General features: G+C 45.3%; 1 protein-coding gene and 1 long non-coding RNA gene across 7 annotated transcripts in view; one reads left to right on the forward strand and one right to left on the reverse strand.

Moving 5' to 3' along the window:
• Window positions 1-18,451, forward strand: part of LOC129381127 (sulfotransferase 1B1-like) — a 337,139-nt gene that overhangs the window by 129,805 nt on the left and 188,883 nt on the right. The window contains exon 2 of one of the 6 annotated variants that reach the window (XR_011890254.1): window positions 6,302-8,707. The exons of the other annotated variants lie outside the window; for them this stretch is intronic. The gene's annotated coding sequence lies outside the window, so the exon portion shown is untranslated. Of the gene's footprint in view, window positions 1-6,301; window positions 8,708-18,451 lie in introns of those variants that run through there. 6 annotated transcript variants of the gene reach the window in all.
• Window positions 10,928-15,437, reverse strand: LOC129381128 (uncharacterized). The gene is made up of 4 exons (XR_008609362.1): window positions 15,081-15,437; window positions 12,443-12,532; window positions 12,215-12,241; window positions 10,928-11,214 (listed from the first exon to the last, which is right to left on the reverse strand). It is a non-coding gene; the product is annotated as an uncharacterized lncRNA (long non-coding RNA).

The following is an 18,451-nucleotide window of genomic DNA, read 5'->3' on the forward strand; positions in this document are numbered from 1 at the left end:
CACAATGGCGGAGCTTTTGGGTTCTGCCATAATTTCTATTATTTGTATTTTAGTATTGAATCTCTTAGAGATCCTCAACTATAGGCGTCATTTGCATCATTTGTTCTTAGAAAGCTCGGTGCAGGTTAATTTCGCGCTTTTATACACAATTGTGTATCATCCAGTCACTTTCAGTCCGGTTTATTTAAATTAAGATATTTTCACACCAATTATGATACACAACGAGAATCAGCATAGCGAACTTGCCTACTTTCGCATAGACTGCAGTGCCACGCGAGCAGACAACGTATTACTATAGTGCCTAGAATATTTAAGGCACTATAGTATTACCAAAGCATGGCTTCACCGAACTGTCGGACATTTTAAAAGAGCACAGAATGCGTGCAAGCTTTGATTTTTCCACTTGAAGTTTTGGAACACTCAAAACTAAAATACGATCGCGGTTTCTGTTCGTGTTGAATGCTAGCATCCAGGGTCGTATTTGACGGCGTTTGTTTTAGGAGGACCTATCGTCCGAGGCTTTCAGCTCTTCTTTACGCAGTACAGTGAACGAAGAGTACCAAATGAACGAGAAATAGGTGACGTGCAACCCGAAAAATAGTGTCCAAGCTCATCGCGGTCTGTGCTTCAAACTTGTTCATTCGCAAGGCGACTCTGGGAATCTTCCTTGCGAGTTGACGGCTGGCTCAGCGCAACAGGACTCATCGAAATGAACCTAATGCAAGAGTTTGTGCCCAGCGTTTAGATCGAATTTGTCTTTTTTGCCTGTAATTTATCTCTTGTATCTTACCCACCACACTTCCTTTCTTTCGTCCCTCACCGTCTCACGTGGAGAAGCGTGCCACCACCATCGCTGTAGCTAACTTCTCCTGATGCCCCTCTCTCTTTTTCAACCAATACCAGCACACTTCGAACGAGTAGCAGGAAGAAATTATTCAGAACACAGGTAAGAAGAAGACATCTTTAACAAAAAATAAGTGGAAACATTGCCAAAGTTTGTTTTTCGAAACATCAAATCACTGTGCTGGCAATCTACTAAGGATTCTTTCTTTTAAGATAATACAGAATCTGTGAAAATAGCCTGGTGGCAGATAGTACAATTCTGATCCTTCGACTGGAATGCTCAAAGAGGCAAATAAATCATATAAATGCAAACGCATAACTGACTAATGAACAAAATTCTACTACTTATGTTTTTAACTAATTACTTTACGGCGAATATTGCAAGTTATGTATTGTAGCCGGTAAGTGTGGTAGGCATATCCAATTCAAAGAGATTCTGAAGGATTGCGTCGTCATACTTGCGGTAGAAATTTACTCCTTTTCTACTCATTTACTTAACAAAAAGCCGTGTTATGCATCCAAGCACAAAAGTAACTGGAACGCCGATGTATTTCCTCGCACACTTTGTGAAATAATGTTCCCTATAACGTAAAAATATTCCAATCTGTTTTTATTTTAATCTCCTGATCTCAAATTTATGAAACCGCCGACGCAAGCATCCGACGATATCCTGCAGCGGTATTTGAAAAGCCCAGTCTAACGCGCTCTTCGTTTATAGGAGGTCACTTTTTTCCTTTGAAAACGAATATAGTGTTGCCTACATTGAGCAGCTTTTCTTATCTATTTGGCTGACAAGAGGCAATGAGCACGCCCAAGTCGAGAGGGTTTCGGTGGGGCTGAGCCAGCACGGTGAAAGTAATAACCGGATGAGGAGGGTGGTTCTGGCGTCTGCGATTGGTCAGTTTCCCCTCACTGCTGGGTGATCGGAAATTGCGGCGGCGTGGAGCGGAAAGTTGAAAATGCCGCTGAAATGGATACTCAGCAAGTAAGAGTTGGCAGAGCGGTGTTGTATACATGCGGAAAGGGATGAGTAACGTTATCTACGCCGCAAATTTTTTTGTTATACTCAAATAAATGCATGCTCCCCGGCAGCTCCGAGTAGGCAGTGACAGAGCCATCTTCTATTCCTTTAGGAACGGGGCAGTCTCCGGCTATTCAGGAAAAAAAATTAGTTTTGTTCGGCATATTAACGCATCTTCAAAGCGTACACGTCACTTTGACGCGGTCAGTTTTCACGGTTTTGTGACGTCACATGAAAGACAGGCGAATTGGGTGCAGCCCGAAAATATTTGACCGATAGAAGAGGGCTAAAAGCGAAAGAGCGTCGAATCAGAAATCATTATTTTTCTATGCATAATCAGTGTGCACATATCATATCAGATGGGGGGGGGGGGGGGGGGGGGGCGTTCTAGTGGTCTTCGTGACGCTGCGTAACAGAGAGGCAAAGTGGGGGGTGGCTCGAAAGATTTTTTTTTTTTACCAATCGTGGAGTGCTGATTGCAGAAATGCAAAAGTTTGGAATAGCTTTACGTTATAGCGCTCAATATCTCAAAACTGGTGCCACGAGGAGAACTCATTCCAACGGAATGAGCCTTGCGGACTCATCAGCTAGGATTCAGAAATTGGAATAGGGGACGCAAAGGAATTAGTCAGAAACGTAATTAGTGAGCTTTTGTTAATTCGTCGATTATTCATTTAAATTTCACGTGCAAGTAATGTCCGGATCCTCGATTAATGCAGCTGAACGGCTAGAATTCTGTTATCTTCAACACACGATTCCTAAAAAAAATTATGTCTACGGTCTTCCTCCTCTGGACCCCGGCACACACCGATGTTCCGCTCGCGGGCAACGAGGCGGCCCACGCCACGGCTCGAGGTCTCGCACGCCGAGCCGCCGCTGATTATGTGGCCGCCGCCTCCGCCCCTGAGCAGGGCATCGGATCTGCCGGATTGGGACACTATGACAGAAATGCAGCAAGAAACACAGTGGGCGTGGGACGATCGCCTAACCACGTTCAGAGACCTCACCCAACACTACAGACTCGAAAGACGCACATTCCCGCCACCGCACGATAAATTGAACAGGAACGAGGCCGTATTAACGCTTGCTCCAGACACACACCTACCCTAGCCCCGCTATCTTACACCACTGCTACCCGCGTTTATATCCAACAGACGCGTGTAAAACTTGCGGACCGAGAGCAACGCTGCGACACATGCTCTGGGAATGTGCCGGCATCAACGGTAATCAAACCAGTTCCGTTCGCGACGCGTCCATAATCGCGGCCGTAGCTACAGTACGGGAAGGATCGAGCTCGCTTCTTCCCGACGCCGCCCCGGAAGCTGGCGCCGCCGGGGACCTTCTCCGTAGGCGTCGCCTCCGCTGGGAGGCGGCTCTCAAACGTTCAGAGCTGGCAGACCAGCTCTAGGCCGTCCGGCAAGCCGAAGATGCCGCCCGAGTCCAAGGACTTCGAGCCGCCACCTGAGGCCACCACAACAAAAACTGACGGACTATTCTTTAATAAAGTTTCTTCTTCTTCTATGTCAGAAGCAATAGACAACTGGTATATGCGAATTGCAACTGCTGAAAGCGACTGAAAGAAACACGGTTCACTCCTGATCCGATCAACCAACCAACCAAACAAACAAAAGGATGATTAGGTCTTAGACCTTAGACAGACATTAGCGGTTACACTGGGTATATAGTAAACAAGGAAAGCGAGTTCACATTAACGAATGTGGCTGAGCAAAGGCCCCGGGGTAGTCCGTCGCTCCGATAGGGCACTTGACGAGAACGGTCCATTGTCTCTCAAGTTTCGGACAACACTGCCCGCTCAGCCGTGTACATTCTCACCCCAAACCGCGGGACCATATGTGTTCGGGCTGCGTAACGGACACCGGCGGTGGCCGCCGCTCGAACCAGTCGGGCCGCCCGCGCCGCCTCCGCCCGAGCAAAACACTCCCCAAAGACTCCCTTCTCCAGATGCCTTTATATAGCGGCGCGCTGGGTGATTTATGGAGCTCGCCACAACCAATGGTCCCGCGAGAGCCCCTGCCGCTCCCATTTTCGCCGAACCGCGTCTGGCCACGCCCTTCCCAAAACAGGCGTTCTCAGGAAGTGGCTCTGGTGCGAGCCGACAGCGCAACATTGCAAGACAACAGATACACAAACACAGAGAGAACCCCATAGAAGACGAGCAAGCAAGCACTTCAACTAAACAAAAAGAATGCATACATGAGTTACCCAAGGCGAACATTCACAACAGTCTTAAAGCATGCGTCGCAGGCAAAGGTGAAGATGTCATTGTTTAATGAGTCTCGCATGTTTGGGCTATAAGATGAATCGCGATGCTCTGCTAAGCAATTCAAATGAATTAGACTTTTGTTTGCGTTTTTAAGCATGAAATGCTTTTAGCTCCCGTTGTCGGCTACCTTCAAGCGACCTACAGCCAAAAGCCAGAGTCATTATACGGGCACACAAACGAGAACATCCGGGCAAGTTGCGAGAACAAGACGAGATCATCCGGGCAACCAGTTAAAGCTTATGAAAATGCGGTCTCTGGCCCCCAACCCTTTGTACAGGGCCGCATTACATACGCTATTAACTGCCCAAGCAAATTACAAGAAATATTGCTTCCGAGTTCTCCCTAAACTTTCTTCACATTATCACTCAAGCTTTAACTTTTAGTACGCTAAAATTATATTTGCCATTTTCAGTAGCAACGTTCAAAAGGCAGATACAGGTCACCGTACACTTCATTGTCATCTTTTGAACGCCAGCGATCCGTTAATTCCGCAGCGCGGGTTTTGCGTCGTCTCGAGAGATGGCACCACGCTGCATGGCGCCTCCTTGAGGCGCTTCTTCCCGCCGCGGTGGCTTAGCGGTTAGGGTGTTGCGCTGATGAGCACAAGGTCGCGGGATCCAATCCAGGCCGCGGCGGCCGCATTTCGCCCGTGTCCCGTGCGTGGGGGCGCGTTGAAGATCTTCTGGTGGTCAAGATTAATCCGGAGTCCCCCACTATACGGTGTGCCTCATAATCATATCGGGGTTTTGGCACGTAACACCACAGAATTCAATTAATTCTTCTAGCTGGGCAGTGCGCTGTGTGTCCCTGGCGTCTTTCACTGCCTGTGGTGCGGCCTTCAGCCGATTGTCTTCACCTAGCTGGGTAGCGTCCATATAGACGCTGCCCAGCTCGAGTGCAGTGCACGGTATAGCTTGGCGCGGTGCGGTGTGGTGTGGTGCGGTGTGATGGTGTGTGCCGTTGCGAACATGCACTACATCCATTTTAAGATTGTGGCTAGTATCATCTCCAATCAATCTGCTTTACCGGTTGCCATTTCATGCTTACATTTCTTCTTCAGAAATACGTTCAGTTTCTTAAAAAGATCACGGTTACATTTCGTGTTCCAATGTGACGCACACCTGAAGAAGACTTCGATGCCGCCGTCCTTATTGCCTGCAAAGAAATGCAGCGCATTTACCACGTCTGAAAAAAGAAAGAAAACTATGTTGCTCAGTTGACAAAATATTTAAAGACGAAGCAAGAGTAAGGAGGGACGCGTTGGAAGGTGTGTACGTGCGACAAAATTCCTGCTCCAAGACAAAATATGCTGAATCAGAAGGAAAAACAGGCAAGAGCTGAGAATGTATACCTTCACTGCTGAACAGAGTGCGCTGCTCGTCCACACAGCACTCTCAATGGTCATTCCTTCGTGTGGCTCTGATGCTGCAATGCATTTCTTCTATGTCTGACAATTCCTGAACCATGAATGCGAGATCGCGCCAGAGCATGGCACTTAGCGTATATTTATCGATTCTTATGGCGGTCCGCATTTCGATGGGTCTGAAATGGGAAAACACCCGTGTACTTAGATTTAGGAGCACGTTAAAGAATCTCAGGTGGTCCAAAATATTCCGTAGTCCGCCGCTATACGGGCGAGCCCCATAATGAGATCGTGGTTTTGGCACATAAAACCCCATAGTTTAATTATTTTACATGTCGGTATACAGTCAGCTGATTGGCCTTTTTGCGATACTCTTATTACCTGACGGGCAATTGGCGAGTGTAAAAGAACTTTCCAGAAATAATAAACTTTTATGAAAAAGTAATTATTTCAACATGCCAGCAACGCCAAATTCATCAAAAGAAAGTTTAGGCTCATATCTAACCTGCCCTGTCCACTCGCCATGCAGCTTTATCATGTGTCTGTATGCGGGGGATGAAAATAAGTGCTATCAAAACAGTAAAAAGAATCGCGAATGGTTTCCCGACGACATTGTGCAGGAACCGAGATGGGGCGAAATGCAAAAACACCCATGTACTTAGATTTAGGTGCACGTTAAAGAATCCCAGGAGGCCCAAATTATTCCGTGGTCCACCACTACGGCGTGCCGCATAATGAGATCGTGATTTTCGCACGTAAAACCCCATAATTTTTTTTTTTTTTTTTGCAGGAACCGAGAAGATCTTGCAGTGGAAGTCTTGAACAACTTGTGGAATAGCTTTTAGGCTCATTTTCAGGGCTGTCATTAATGACTAGGCTCTCTATAATTTCATAGTGAGTGGCTCTGTATTAAGTGATCCTGTTTTATGGTTGAAGCAGTTCGGTCCAGTACGTGAAGTGAACTCATATGGCGCATGGCTACACAGGGGCTATACATTTGCCGCTGATGAAATAGCACCAGTGCTTTCAAGTGCAGCTTTTCAGGATACTGGAAACATCACTTAAGTGTACACAAGATTCACACCTTAATTGCATGAACTGCGGTGTCAGAAAAGAATCAAACTTAAGCTTGTGCTTTTAAATGGCAATGTTTAGTTTAACAAGGGCACATCCGCTGGGACCATAATAGTGCGCGATCTGTAGTTACAGGGCTTTTGTTTTGCACGAGGAATTTAGCTGTGTCGAACATTGGGTGTGTGGAGGAATGATTGGTGCATTGGAAAACCAGATGAACACTCTCGGTGCCTTTTCCACCACTCTAAGATGCGTTCTAGAGAAAGAGGGAGAGAAATGAGATGTGAAAGAAAGGGAGGTTAACGGGAAGAGCGACTATTTGTTTGCTATTTTACAGCGGTGGAGGGCTAAGGAGATAGCCCGAAACAATTGCGGAGTAACAGTTGTAACGTTGCATTCACCGTCAGCGTTGCCATTTCAGCAATGTTGTCGCTAGATTTAGTGATTTCTTTCGGCTAAGAAACAAATGTTTTCCATTTAGCGACAAGTGACTTTTTTTTTCAGCGACATGACAGAAATTTGGGAACATTTTAGCAACTTGGGCCTTGAAAATTGCCCTCTAGAATGCAGTTTAATATTCAAAATCTTCATGTAAGTGGCGAAATAACGGTTGCCTTCAAATTGGTGGCCTTAACATGATTCACGGTGCGCTCGCAAAATGCATTTCTTTAATTATTTACAAAATGGCATTTAATGGGTCTTAACGCTCCCGGTCCTTCACTTTCACCAAATGCATTTGATTAAGGAACATTCGCAACAGCATTAGTAAAGAAATTTACCAAAACCTATTGCCGTCAATTTTCAGGTGTAACTTAGAACGCAGCAAGTGAGCAATAAAGCAGAACAGTTCTGCGGAAGCAAGCAAGATGAAGGAAAGTTGATGAAAGAAAAATTGTAGCAATGCAGCAATCTACTGTAGCACGAAGCTACATTAGTTTCGTTTGGGCTTCGTGCTACAGTCGGGTGGATGACGATTTCGCCGTTTCATAAAACGAATGACTCAATAGGCAACTCTAACTAAGCGCTCGCCCCCTAACGGCCCCGCCGAGAAACAGTTCATCGAGATTCAAGCTTGAAGCAAAAGAGGGCCTCTTATCACGGCATGCGCTGAATGCCTCGTAGTTCTCAAATCGTCGTGATTCTACCGCGCACAACCCCGAAAATTTAAAAACAAAAACAAATATGGATGTTGAAAGACATGTGTACCATTATGCGTGTCATCGCGGTGGGAAGCCAGCAATGTAGGATTTCATCTTTTCGCGAAAGATGCAGACGACGCGCATCAGAGAGCGACTGATACGGTGACGACTGATACTATACCGGTTTGTTCGAAACACTTCACTCGGGGCTTCATTCTTCCCGGTGAGCAGAGCATTGTTTCAATATCTTGCTGGTGTTTCAAATCGCGGAGTGTGCTTTGTTTTGACAGACGCTTAAATAAATAAGTGAGCTTAAACGTACATTTAAGCTTATTTGGTATTGTTAATTTATAGCTTTCTGCCCCAGCATTAGTGGTACTAATGTTTTAAACGGCAGGAATATTCTCGCTAAGGTACTTTTGTCTGCAGGCACGGTAGCAGGAATGATAGCTGCCTCGGAAGGTCTGAAGTTGATCATAACACAGGTTATGTCTCGAGGCGACATACTGTTTTCACAGCATGCTTTAGTTTAGCAGTGCAAGCATAATATGCTGTTTTCTCATTCAATGCGTTGAGTTGTCGGTTTATATGCTCACAAGAAATTTAGAAGCAACAGAAAACAGCGCCCGTTCCAGCATTGAAGCGTGCGACCTGCGTACAGTTCTGGGGCTGGTTTGCTTTCCGACACTGCACACACCTTAATTCAATTACAAGTGGTTCAGTTCGTTTCGAAGTCATGTATTTAAACTAATACAAGTGACTTTGCCTCAAAGAAAACCTTCGCTAAACTTGGGAAACCTGTTGGAAGAAACTCAACTTGTTCCGATTGGTTGTTATTCACTTCTCGCGTTTCACTGGGGTTTGAGAATTTCTACGTGCTGCGGGTGCTGTTGTGTTCGTAAGCCAGGGGCCCACCTCGAACACTGCGTACTGCAGGCATGAATAAGCACCAGTCATCGGACGCAGAAGACCTTACCACACGTATCACCTAACTACAAAAATAAAGGTGCGGCCCCAACTCTCAAACAGAACTTTCATTTGTTTTTATCCCAAGGCACACTCACCAGGTAATGTTACAGTTTTTAGCCCCAGTGCAAAATATCCGTATTTAGCTTCTGAAAGCAAGACAGGTGTTACTGCATGTATATTCTGAGTTGCTATAAGTGATATACAACACTAGTCTCAGTGCGGAGTTGCCAATGAAGATCGAAACAGTCGAGTATCGTACCTGTAGCAGTGGAGAAACGCCGCGAACAAGGGCTTGCACCTTTCGGAGGCCCGCTTCGCACAAACACCTCCCTTTTTTAAACCTCCAGCTTGCTTGAAAGGCTCTTTGTCTCAAAGAAAAAATATGATGCAGCTCGCTGGGCAGGTCGGATGTTGGCACGCACAGCGCTATAATTTCCGCGGTTTCGTTACTGAAATCCTTGAGACCGATAAAAATAAGGTAATCGGCAGCGAGGACCATTTCGTCTTCGACGAAACACCTCGATTCGACGCTAAGACCGAGATTCACTTGAGCGCAGCACCAAGCGAAAGAGCCGCCGTGAACATGGATGCCCTAGCCATCTTTCTTTATTTGGACAGTGTTGCCAGCATAAGTAACGGCTTCTGAAGTTGTCAATAGGCGTAGATGTTGGAGCGGCTGGTCACTTCCACACGAGTCTAAACACAATGATTTCTTATCGTATGGCTTTTAGACAAATCAATACTGCGAGGAGCTTTTAGGTTGGTCGAGGGGCGGAAGCGTAATACTTAATTTTCATAAAGGTCACGCAACTGTCATCGTTCTGTAAACATTCGACCAATTAAGCTTTTTCCTTTCACGAGCGCTGAGAACCAGAATTTCGCAAGGATAATGGCGACCAACTGCCTTTTCCTGCTCGAAAAATAAGATTACTCGTATTCGTTTGAATCGTGCTACATTTGTAACCTCACAATCTGAAGGCAAACGTCTAATTTAAATTCTCATCGTCCATTATTGTGTAAGTATAATAGTAAAGCGAAAGCTCAGTACACGCTGCTGGCACATTCACTGCTTATTCCTTACTTACATGGACAAACGTAAGACGTTTCGGTGACAGATTTACGCCACGTTCTCTTATAATGCAGTGTTCCGAAATGGCTACATTACTGAAGATCTACTCAAAAGATTTAGCGACAATTTTAACACCTTTACAGAAAAATATCGCGGAAATTTAGTTACTTTCTTGTCCCACTTGAGCGGCATGCATGCAAAGATTATAACAGTGCTGGGCCAGCTCTGTAAAGAACGGTTTATTCCTCGGCGCCGTTTTTCAGCTGCTACCCTTTAACGCCTTTGAAACCGAAGCTTGAATTCTTTTTAGCATGAGCAGTGAGTAACTTCAAATAATTTCAATGAATATTATTACCAGAATATCTAAGTTCATCTTGCATAATCTTCCCATGTCAATCTTCAATATCGGTTGCTGTTGGCTAGACGCTTAGAGACGCATTAACCACCATGCATGGCACAGCACTTTTGTGCAACAAGTACAGCGCGTATACTGATAACGCGAGTGACACATAGCACAAAGAGGTGCAGTAGAACGACCACAGTGATGCACATTCACCTGTTCGTGTACATACATTGATTGTCTGAGAAATCAAGAGGAGGAGAGAGAAGGAAGAACAGAAGAAAGGAAAGGTAGGCAACTCAACCAGACGCACGTCCTGTTCGCTACCCTACAGGGCGCAAGTGGTATATTATACACGTCGCAAAAATGATTTGCATGTGCACAATCGCTTTAAATGAGCATTTGTCATTGTTTTGTAATTATAGCAATGGGAAAGGTTCATTGGACTTTACTGAATAGGGAAGTCTGCAATAATAAATAGTCAAGATATATGCAAGTTTTTGGTAATTCACCTACTCAAGCTTTTCAGCCATGTTTCCATGGTATGCCACCAGCACAGACACCAGCTGTCTTTCTTTACACGTACGTTCTTGTGATTCTATAAAATGTTTTGCACTTTTATTTACTTAATATATTCATCATTACAATATATCCTTTATATTTCACGCGACTTTAATGCTTCGTTTTTTTTTAAATTGTTTGTATGGCGTTAACAACTACATTAGTGCACTGACTTCACACTATAAGAGCAAAGCAGAATTTATTATTCCTAAAATCTAAATGTAAAGAGAGCGCGGTATACACTGGCAACGAGCTGAACGACGAAATGCTGGATAGATGAAGCTTGACAAGCAGGAAATACCTTTTGGAACCCTGTGGACTTATACGGCCGTTTTTATTGTTCACGCGGACGACGCTTTATAAGATGCAACGCGTCTGATGACTGCGTCCTTGATATCAGAAGCCTTGTCAGCCAACCACAGAATGTAATGGATGATGCGCTTCAGCAGTCCCGGGGCTGGCTCCTCCTGCGCGGGCTGAACGCGCGTAGTCGTGTCCGTCTTCTGGCACTCTTGGCCTAGCTTTTCAAGTTCGGCGTAAAGCTCCGGCGTCTGCATGTGGCAAGCAAAACGGAAGAGTCAACTTCAATGCGGAGCTTGCCGTAACAAGTTCAGCCTTGACATAGCTGTTATTATTGTTCAGCTGTGTGTTAACCTGGCTGGACTACTTAATAACGGCCCATTTTAGAGCTTTTGATGCGAAAGCGTGAAATGGCCCGTTGAGCGACAAAGCCGGAAGCGTCTGTTGCAGCGAAACGGCACCGCTCGTGGCGCTGGCTCGCGCTTACTGGCTCGGACCTCGACGGAGCAGAGAGGGCGACACGGAACACGTGATGCCGCGTTAACGCGCCAGGTGGGGCCTGAGAGAAAAGGGCATCTCGGCGACGCCACGTCACCAGCGCGCCTCGACGGAGCAGACGTGATGACGCGACGCCACGGGGCATCGCGTCGATGCCTCGTTGGCGGCTGCTGCTGCTTCCTTGGCCTCCTTGATTTCTCAGCGATATCGCCCAAATGATTCCGGTCTATATACAGCCAACATGCTAACGTAGAAATTGTAAAAAAATAATAATAACCCGCACCAATTTAATCGCAGAACTAGGTAACATACCCCGCAGCAAAAGTTGAAAACATTACGCTCAGCGCAAAACTTGAAGGACTACTCAAGGGCGTTCAATTGGACATTAACGCTTTCGCATTCACAACTCATAAGAAGTGCTTAGGTGTCCTCCGATTTCTTACGGCTGTATTATGTTGAAGATCAATTAGGCGCGTGCTTATTAAGACTGTAACCACGCCAATAACCAATGCAAATTAGCACGCGCTTAAACAGGATGGTCAACGCCATTGATAATGTTTTCGACATATGTCCCATCTTGAAAAAGCCGTAAAAGTTGCGATCGTTCTATGTTACAACAATGTTACAAGCTTGCCGCATAATCCACGGACATTTTAATTCCTCCGAAAAGGTATTTATTTGCGCTGAGCGAAGCACTCGTCATAAAAATCAACCTCAGTGGAACGGACAGGACGAATTGAAGCTTGTACTCACACTTAGGTATTCCCGCATAAATACCGCCTGGAAAAAGAGAAAGGCTATAATTCAGCGCGTGATTTGCCCTAATGAAGGCAATAAAATGGACTCTATTAGTACGACCACATCAGCTATCAACAAAACTGAGCTTAAAGTTATGCTCGCTTCCCATAATAGAGGTCACACACTTTCAATCCAATGATTTCAATTATGCATGCATGCGTGTTGTTTCACTTGCATACTTACGAATCGTTTAGCGTGACAGATTTTCTTCACGACCACGTAGTAGTTGGTGCAGTACAACTTTGGCTTGAGCTCCTCGAGCTGATCCACCAGCTGAAACAAACGAAATATGTTCACTAAATTGCCGCTTTGAACAAAACAGAATCAACGCAGAGCGCATGCCAAAAATCGTAAATAGCTCCTATGCGCTTTTGAAAAATAATTGATCGAAGACCAATGAAGCTGTGAGTCTTTCCTGCCAAAGAAGATCCCGCCACTGCGACGCACTGCACCCATTGGATAACATTCCACTCCTGCAACACGCGCTGCTCGAGTGAACTCTCCTCTTTCTCACACTCTTCAGCCTCCTCAGCTCCTCAGTTCACCCGCTGTGATTAATGCGCTGTAGTAAACATTTACAACGTTCTAATGTAGTTTCGTAGTTTACTTTGGTAGCGTATGGGAAGACGGAATTGACATTTTCATCGTAGTGGAGTGGCTTTGGGAAATAGTCACGGCATCCGTGAGGTGTCTCAGCCTCAAACTGATCAAGAAACACGATGCCAGCATCTGAGAAAGTCGAAAAGAGCTGCGCAGAGCCAGCCGAGATAGACTACAGGACTTTGAAAGGTCCGCTTTGGGAATTATAACCAAGGAGTTATTCGTCATGACACCCGGACAACAAAATTTAGGGTAGCGTTTGACGCACCAACAAGCGTCACAGATTGTCTCTCACTGAACGACATTCTGGTGGACTATGTTACTAACTTTAAACGCAGTGCTCATCAATCCGCTGGTCCACTTCCGCATCTGCGTCATCGCCCTCATCGCGGACACTGAAAAAGCCTTTCTTCAAATATTGCTATCATATAGCGATTGGAACGTTATGCGGTTCCTCTGGTACTAAATGACGCCAAATAACAGAGAAAAACTTCCAGCTGTAGTAGACTATTTGATGATTCGCAGGCCATTCAGTATAATGTCGAGCCTGTTTCTTCTGGCAGCGACGTTGCGGCATCATCTTGTCGGCCCGCCCAAAAAAGTATCCTGAAACGGCCAGCATCCTGCGTATTAATATGTGCGTATAAGACCTCGTTACAGGGATTGAAAGTTCTAAGGGTGTCAAATGCTCCGCCAGGAGTCAAAATATATAATTTACCAAGCAGCAATGTGGCTTCTCAAGTGGATGCTCAACGACCATGATCTTGTCAAATTTTTAGAGAATGGAGATGTAAACAGAACAAGCCGACTTTGGACAAGCTGCGGCCCACAAAAGTATTGGGACAGGGTTGGAATGCTCAAACTGGCCACTTTCAATACAAGCTAACTTATCTCGTCGACTTCGTTTCTGCACGGGCTGAGAACAAGACATTTGCGCTGCAGCTGTCGTCAAGTTTTTGATCCTTTTGGACTCATTGTTTCCACCATGGCGTATACTTGAACATTATGTTCCAGGTGTTGTAGGAACTAGAAATTGCCCAGAACAATCCCTTCCCAGAAACCTTACAGGCTGAGTGAGATTTCTGCTTCAATTAGCTGTCATGCATTAGAAATGTGGCCGTGCAGAAGATGATAGCAAGAGACTTTAAAAGCGATGAGACAGAAAAAGTGCTCCATATATTCTGCGGCGCAAGCCCGAAGGTATATGTTGCTGCCTCATATGTTGTAACCAAGTCTGCTACCGGAATATTTTGTGTAAGCTTGATCATAACCAAATCAGCAGTTTACCCTCTGAAGCATCCTTCGTTACCTTGGCTTGAGCTGACGGGAAACCACTTGCGCCCGCGACACTCGGGAGTACGGAATACTGGGAAACAAATACGAGAATCCTATTGTATCTTCAGAGGACGCCAGACTACAAAGTTATCAAGCAGTGCCTCATCTATGGAAGCAATGCCTCACATGTGGAAGATTGCGCAATTAAATAAACCTTCAAGGGTATAGACGGCGGTGTGCAGTACTGCACACTGACATTACCCGGGAAAGTAGAGGTCAAGCGACCAATACAAATGCTGTACCCATTGGAGGCTAGAGAACATGAAATTGCACCTCCTGTGGAGGATGCTGTATATTCTTTCTCTGCATTTTTAAACTCTACGCCGAAGAGTTTCAGGGTTTCTTGAAAGCATCGCGGTTTCACCTAGCTTGAAGGCGCCCCACGGCGAGACGATGAATTCTGATTGTGCGCGGCAACTCCCTTGCATGAGCAGCAGTCACGGGCAGGCAGTACCGCTAACACAAAAACGCTTAAGCTCTGGTAAATATTGTTTAGATGAAATGGCTTTATTCACAGAAGATATCAGTTGGTGATCGCACAATCTTGTAGCCAGAGCTCCTCGCCCTCTACCTATTCTCCCTCAGTCCACTTCTAATATTCACATTATAATCAATGTCTTATTTAAACTATTAGTTCCGATCGAGCGTTCACATCATTCTGAAGGTTGAGTGCTTTATAGTTTTTGACCCCCGAATGGTCGGTCGCGTCTGCCGGCTGTGCTCGAGCCCATGTAAGCACAAGGAAGTACACGCACTTGACAACTACCACCCGTTTTGTGTTCTCATTTTTCCAATTATGGAGCCACAGCCGCCGGATCGCACTGGCGCAAACTGTTGCAATCTTGGAGGTCATGGATGGAGATTAATTAGTGACCGAAATACTTACCTCTGGCGTTGCTTTCGACAGGATGCACTTGAAAAGCTTTATGATTTCTTCTCTGCGGCTTCCAACATGGTCTAAAAGTCAACAAGAAATTTTGAAAACGCGAGGTAATTGTGTAATCATTGACTAATTCTGCAGCAAAGACATTAAGAGAAACCGCGCTAGCTGCAAAACAACAAGACGAAGAGTACATGTGCTGATGTTGCTTTGTCTTGCTGGATGTTGTTCTTTAGATAGCGCTGTCTTTCAGAATGTCGATGCTCCGCTAACTAGGCCAAGTTCGTACTCGCGTTCTATAACAAAACTTTATAAAAAGCAAAGCAAGAAAAAATAACTGATAGCCACATTTGGCCTCGACGCCAAAATGTCTACACAGGCCTTCCTTTCAAGACAAGATACATTTTGTATGCTTTCTTTACATTCATTTTCTCAAGCTTCAAGAAGTTTGTTTCGTGTGAGCACTTAGTTTTCGAGGCCTAATGCGAGTCTCATCTCACCAATTCATTTTTCCCACTAACGTACGCACTACGTCCCTCCACTAATCACTAAGGAACAGCGCCGATCAGAAAGCACTCTGGCTCTTTCAATACATTGCTGACACTGGCGCCGTTACATGCTTGGGAATTGAAAAAAAATTAATGTTAAGCAAGGACAGACAGGCGTGTCTGATGCGCTCACTGCGCGAACTTGATGTGCTCTGCCTTTGTGCAATTGAAATCGGAAACTTTCAATACAGCAAACGGGAATCCACAACTACACCTTGATACAGTCGGTGACTTATAACAACACCCCAAAATCTCCAAGTCAAACGTAATATTCATGCTTCAATTTTGTAAGCGCATGTACACGCGGGTGCTCGGAAGGCAACGAGTGCACCAACAACGAGGAGCAAGCAGCAGCACACAAAATGGCGTCATGGCCGAAGGTATTTGTGAACTCTGGCGCATATACGTCTGCGGATATGTACGGTGGCCCGGACCCATGAAATTCGACACCACTCGTGTGGGCTTAGACTGGCCGACATGTTCCAAACATTAAAGCAGGTATTTTTAAAACGTTTCCCGTGACACCATCTCAAATGATTGCCTAGTTCTGCCAGGTGTAATTCATTACAAGGCCGACAGAGATGATGTGTTTGCATGCGCATATTAGAGGAAAGTTCATACCGCATAGGTCCAACGGACCAGCAAGAGCGCTGCTTGCCAAGGTGACGAGGAGGAAAGTTGTAAATAGTACGTGCATTTTGTGCCTTCGGAGTGTCCACAAGCTAACGACAGCAGCCGCAAAAAAAACTGTGACTGGTTGAAAATTCGGAAATGTGGCTTTGCGTCAAGGCAGGCTTTTCCTGTTTATTCTTACGGTGTGGAAAACGACCGATCGTCACGCCACCAAGCTAGGCTCTTTCTACAGCGATAACGGCAGCTGACTGGTCGTAACCTGAATCAGCCGCAGGCCAGGATAACGGTTTCAGTGTGACACTTGACTCGCGAAAGCTGAGTGGCTTATAGGCAAGACAGTAAGCCAGTAGCAACAAGCGTATGAATGGCCTCATGCAAGCATGTAAAGGAAAAATTACGAGGTTCTGCGCACAGCTGGTGCATGTGACGGAGGCGCGTTTGTGCTGCGACAATGTGAGAGTAATCTGACAATGTCTGACAACAACCTGAGAGTTAGTGTTTTACTGCGTTCATTTGTCAAGGAGCAAAAGCATAGCCTATCAAAAACAACGTACGTAACCATACCACCGCTGTTCGTAGTCAGAAGAGCGTTGCATTATCTTCTTCTAATGTTTCTGGACGGCTTATGACTTTTTCATCGGCTCGACTCCCGTGTGTGGCATATTCTCGTGGCCGCATATCATAGTCGTTGCATCTATTATCATGTATTGCATCCACTTTTCTTTTTTCGGTGATAAACTGTAAAAGCAGAGGTACACAGAGTGATTATGGAGGTTTGGTAAACGGGTGCGTCGAACTTGGACTAAGTCACCAAAGCCATTAAAATAACGAGAAATGCCATTAGCGGGCTAACGGCAGTAATTCCGAATATGAGGACCGTGATAGTGCCAACAAGCAACAATAGTGACCACAAGCATAAAGAGACGTTTCTATCGCAGTGTTGTTCCAGAACTTTCTTTCTGACCTTCATCATTTCGCCTGGGGCCGCATTTCAATGGGGGCGAAATGCGAAAACACCAGTGTGGACTTAGATTTAGGTGCACTTCATATAATCCCAGGTGGTCCAAATTTCCGGAGTCCCCTACTACGGCGTGCCTCATATTCAGATCGTGTTTTTGGCGCGTAAAACCGCATAATTTTCTTTTATTGCGCTTGTGGCACTTCTTTGTCACCCTCTAGAGCACCGACTATTTAGAACGGCGAATGATGAGAATTAGGATCAAATGCATTCCGGCGAGAGCCAAGCCATCGTCGTGCCGAATGGGCTTATCATCTTGTTTGTAAAACAAACCCACGGATTTTATCTTATGTGCACATGTGTTTTGCCCTGTTTGTCAGCTGAAGCATATTTCCTGGGATGATTTTCTACAGATATCTTTTTTTTTCCTCGATGGTCGAGGTAAGAAGCTAGAAATGACTATGCTCAAATATCTTATGTTCTTGCGCACAAATAATACCCGAACCACCTATTCTCATGTGGTCGATGAGAGAATAAGTTCGTTTGTTAAAAGACAAAGATTCGTGAGGCGTACTTTTTATCGGTAGGTTCAATTTTCTTCATTCAAACGGGATCGCAATCATGATATAGGGCCTGGTACTCAGCCTATGCAAAACTTAAGTGCGGACGAAGTTGTTCTTGGCCTAAATGGTATTTGACAAAGGTATTGTTTACGACGAAAGAGAAAAACAACAAAGGGCAAGTGAACAGGAAGGACGACACTATATATACAGAAACAAAAAGCTAGCATATGAGAAACGTGTTTATTTTTTTTTATCTTTTTGCTCGTTGGTAATTTCTAAAGTACGTCTTTACAAATAAAAAGAAAGCAGCGCATAAGTAGGAACCATGAAGTCACCTTATGTCGTCTTTCACATTTATTTGCCTTATTATTTGATATTTTAGGACTAAACAGGGCCCTTATTCACAAACACACACACACAAAGAACATGCGGATCCGATGCACCTGTTGGAATCTTTGTGAAGCGAACCTTTAGTCAAGCGGTGTGTATTAACTCGTACATGCCATTTTCGCGGAGTAGTTTGCTCCGGGGAAACGAGATCGCGCTTTCGGCGGCGCACCGCATGTTGCCTCAGCGAAAGCGCGCGAATACAAGAAAGTTGCAACTTCGGCCTTGCTTCTGCGCGATCAGCTGTCGGAAAGACAACTGGGTGGACGCACTGTGCTCCATTCATGC

The sequence above is a fragment of the Dermacentor andersoni genome, chromosome 1 (assembly GCF_023375885.2).
Source record: "Dermacentor andersoni chromosome 1, qqDerAnde1_hic_scaffold, whole genome shotgun sequence".
Lineage (NCBI taxonomy): Eukaryota > Metazoa > Arthropoda > Arachnida > Ixodida > Ixodidae > Dermacentor > Dermacentor andersoni.